A 4,937-nucleotide genomic window follows, 5' to 3' on the forward strand; every position below is an offset into this window, starting at 1 on the left:
TGTTTATGTTATCAGTAAGGCTTCCTGTCAACAGCAGGCTATTAGTCATTATATTTTTGAGTAGTCAAAAGTTATACTTGGATTTTCTGGGGCACCCGGGTGGCTCAGTTGGTTGGTGTCCAACTCTTGGTTTCGGGGTTGTGGCATTGGGCCCTGTGTTGGGCTCTGTGCTCAGCACAGAGTCTCTTTGTCCCTCTCCCTCTGATCTTCTTTCTCTATCACTTTCTCTCTCACAAATAAATAAAATTTTTTTTTAAAGTTATACTTGGATTTTCAACTATGCAAGTTCAGTCCCCACTAACTCCTGAATTGCTCAAGATCAACTGTATAACATTTAAGGATGTATGTTTAGTTATAAAGTGATTGTAGCCAACCAAGCAAATGATTATGTATCATTGCAGGGAGGGTTGAGATTGGGAGGGTAGAAATGGGGGAGTTCCTGGGGTGGGTGGCAAAGTTCTGTTCTTGAGCTGGCGATGGTTCAATGATACTCTCGTCATGGTAATTCACTAAGCTCTACTGTTGTTTTGTGGATTTTCTGTACCTTTATTTTACAATAACAATGGGGCACTAGTAAAAGGTGTTTATAATATTATGATTCATGTAAAATTACTTCATGTTGAACATTGACCTACAATTGGAAGGAAATGTAATTATACGTCACAAAACCCGAGCTTCACAAAGTAGACTGTTCCAAATATCGACGTCACATGGATTGTCTTTTCACTTCGAAAATGACTCAAAATCGTGCTGCATTTAAGTTAGCTTCATGTGGGGGTTGTGAATTTCTTACTTTCATGCTTCACCCCCACACCCGAATTCCTCTTTGTCTTTTTTTCCTGTGGACAAAAGAAGCACATACCTTCACGTTATCACCAAGATCATCTGGCTGCTTAATCAGAATGTTCATGTGAATTCATTTCTTCTTGAAGGCTTATTCTCAGAGTTCTCTGATTTCTTATTTTAATTGGGACTGATTACTGTTGCACAACCAACAACTGTTATCCTGGACCTTTTTTTTGTTTTTTTCCTTTTTTCTTTTTTTAAAATGAGCTACTGTGTCGGGTCCTCTATTTACTGGGTCCCATGTTTTTCTTTTCTCTTGGATTCCTTTTTGCTGTTGTTGTTGTTGATGTGTGGGTGACTTTGAAGAGAATTTATTTTCCAAAAAGATGGTATGGGGGGGGTCTTTTTTTTTTTTTTTTTTGAGTTCTTATATGGGAAACAATGTCATTATTTTTCCCTCACATTTCATTGGGAGTTTGGCTATATACAGAATATTAGGTTCAAAATCATGTTTCCCTTAGAACGTTGAGAAGTATTTTCTGCCATCTCTTGTTGCTGATGCATGTGACACCGGTCTGGTTCTCATTCTTTTATAGTTAGCCTTCATTTGTTTCTGTCTCAGGACAAAAGGATCTTCTCTTTGTCCTCAGTGTTCAGAAATTTCACCGTGATGTACCCTTTTGTGGGCCTTTTTTTTATTTCTCTCTTCTGTATTTGCTGAGCCGTTGTAAACTGAAGCCATGTATCTTTCTTCAGCTCTGAGAAATCTTCTTCTGTTATTTATTTCCTATTTTCCTCTCCTGTATTTGGGCTATTTTCTCTTTCTGAAACTCTGCACAAGTCCTCTGTATGATGCTTCACATTCTGCTTGTATTTTTCCATTTCTTTGACTTTTGCTCTATATTCCAGGAGATCTCTGTGACTTTTTCTTGTAGCCTTTCAAGTAACTTAAGAATATTTAGTTATTTTCAATTGTTCCTTTATTACAGAAGTCTGCTATCAATTTTGTTTTAAAAGATTTTATTTATTTATTTGACAAACAGATCATAAGTAGGCAGAGAGGCAGGCAGAGAGAGAGGAGGAAGCAGGCTCCCTGCTGAGCAGAGAGCCCTGCCGGGCTGGATCCCAGGACCCTGGGATCATGACCTGAGCTGAAGGCAGAGGCTTTAACCCACTGAGCCACCCAGGCGCCCCCCCATAGAACCTGAAAGTAATAAACTTGTGTTGTCTTCAGCCACTTAATTTGTGTTAATATATCACAGCAGCAGTAGGAAACTAGTCAAGATTTTGGTACCTGAGAGCGGGCTGCTACTGTAACCAATATTTAAAAATGTTGGAATAGCTTTGGAATTGAGGAGAGGGCAGAGGTGGGAAGAATTTTGAGGAGGCTGGATTGCCTTAGACATACCGATGGTAGGAATATGGATGTTAAAGTCTCTGCTGATGAGAATTGTCTTAGAGAATACCGGCATAGTATTGATGAAGTTCTGGAACATAGGTGAGGTTCAGTGGGGTAAGGTCCGGAGCTGATGACCAAGAAAGAATTCTTGAGACATCTTTGGTACAAACTGGTGGTTTATTAAAACACGGGGACAGGACCCGTGGGCAGGAAGAGCTGCTGCCCTGGGTTGTGAGGGATGGCAGGTAGGTACCATGTGGTTGGGCGAAGGTGAGGGAAAGGGATGTTTCAACGGAGCTTGCATATGCTAAAGGGGGCCTACAAGGTTTGGATACTGGAGGTCTTGCTTGCAGTCAAGGTTGTCTTTCCCTTTTAGCAAGCCATTAACATCAAGATAGTTGGGAGATTCCTAAAGAATGTCACATTTGTCCCACCCAGGAGTTGTGGGGGTGAGGGGGAGATTTCGAGGTGTCAACCTTTTGCTTTGTCCTCAGCCAGCCTTCTGCTCCCTCATCAGCATTAGCAGACTGCTAATGGGAATCTGGACTTTAAGGACACTTCTGGTGGGGACTCAGAGGGAGCTGAAGAGCACGTTATTGGAAGCTGGAGGAAAGTGGATCCTTGTTATCTAGTGGCAGGAAGGTTAGCTGGCCTGTGACCTGCGTTTCTGTGGAAAGCAGAACTTGGCAAATGATGCACTTGGATACTGAGCTGAAGAGATTTTTCTGCAGAGCGTTGAAGGTACAGCCTAGTTTCTTCTTGCTACTGATAGTAAAATGCAAGAAGAGAGAGAGAACAGTTAAACAGAAAAGCCCCAAGACTTGATGTTTTCAAAGGGAGCCTTTCGGCCTATCCAGATTGCCAATGAGTGCTAAAATAGAGAGATTTAGTGTTTGGAAAGCATGCTTTTAAGATCAAGCAGAGGGTGTGGCTATATGACCTTTTTTTAATATCTCAGAAAGATCAAAAGGTCAGAGTATTGAGTTACACAAAAGACTACAAAAGGGGAATGTTTCTCAGCCATTTCAGTGAAAGCAAAAACAGAGATGGGATTACCTAGCAAAGATTTGTGGACAACCCCTTTTGCCTAACAGCAAATCCCAGCGACATATATGGGAGATTTCAGAATGTTCTTGATAATTTTATACCTGCAGAAGAACTGTCAGCTTGGACTGAAAGGGACAGAATGAAATGAGAAAAGGCTGTTGGACCCCCTGAGATTCTAGAGGTGGGAAACGGGCTGATAAAACTACTCAGCTGCAGGGTTGCCTGGGAGGCTCAGTTGGTTACGGATCCAACTCTTGATTTTGACCCAGGTCATGATCTCAGAGTTGTGAATGCAAGCCCTGTATTGGGGGCTCTGTGCTGGGTGTGGAGTCTGCTTGGGATTCTCACTCTTTCTCCCCAACTCTCTCTCCTTCTCTAATGCAACAAAATAAAACAAAACAACTCAGTTGTGAACGTGGATTGCATTTCCAGAAAAGGGAAGAGCATGTAGATGGAGAAGAAGTAACCATGAGTTCCTTTCCTAGACAGACCTCGAGTGTGGCCAGCTGCAAGTATGCCTGCATTCTTTTGGTAATGGATTGTGGCCTTATGTGCTTCCAGATGTTGTGGAACAGAACATCAGTTATATTTACAAGCAGTTTATATAATCATATCTACAAGGATTCATGTTGTTTTGATGGTGCTAGAAACTGGTATGGAGAAGGAGCACACTTTTTCAAGGAGATGTCAGAATTATCCTTATCCAAGCTTAGTTATTTGCAGGAAACAAGTTTTCATGCCAATGGAAGTAGAAAAAAGGGAAATATAACTGCATAAGAAAAGAGTCGATCAAGACGTTAGTACCATAGTTTTAAAAAGTACTAGCCGTTTCCATTTTGAAATTTGTCTTTCACCTAGCTGGCAACTGATGGGCTATATTTCCGAAGACTTGTGTATTCACTGGACATCAGACTTGAAATATTTTCTATGTGTGCCAAACTTTATACTAGGTGCTGGGTATCTTATGCGCTAGAGCTCATAAGATATGTACCTCGGGTGCAGACTGTAATAAATAGCTACAAATTCCTCCCATCTCTATGTCCTCTTTCTTTAGCAAGATGACTTTGCCTCTCCTTCCATCAGTAGGTGAAGTCTATTTTCCACCATCCTGAATGTGGCTTGATCTCGTTATTTATTTTCTCCAATGGAATGTGGCAAGAAAGACATTTGTGGGAGTTCTCAGCTATGAGAGTTCCAGGTCTTGCAGCCTCCGGTCTGGCTTTCTTGGAATTCTGCTCCTGCTATGGGAAGAAGCCAAGGCCGGCCTCCTTGGTAGTGAGAGACCACATGGAGACAGGGAGAAGCCCAGCTAAGAGCCAACACTGACTTTCAGTTATGTGAGTGAAGCCATTTTGGATCATCTAGTCCTGCCTGAATTGCCAACTGATAGTTCTGACACGAGTAAGCCCAAATGAGAGCAAGAAAAGAATCACACATCTGAGTCTAGCCCAAACTGAAGACCCATAGTATTATGAGTTAATAAATTAGAGTTGTTTTAAACCACTGAGCCACCCACGTGCGCCATAAATTACAGTTGTTTTAAGCCACTAAAGTTCTGAGGTGGTTCGTAACACCATAATATGTAACTGCCGTGGAAGGGCTCACTGACCAATGAGTGTATCTCCAATGGCTTTTTCATTCTAAAGGATTTACCTAGAAACTTTATATTTAGGTTTGCAGTAATTCCACTCGTTGGGTTTCTTAC

This window comes from Mustela nivalis (genome assembly GCF_964662115.1).
Source record: "Mustela nivalis genome assembly, chromosome: 2".
Classification (NCBI taxonomy): Eukaryota; Metazoa; Chordata; class Mammalia; order Carnivora; family Mustelidae; genus Mustela; species Mustela nivalis.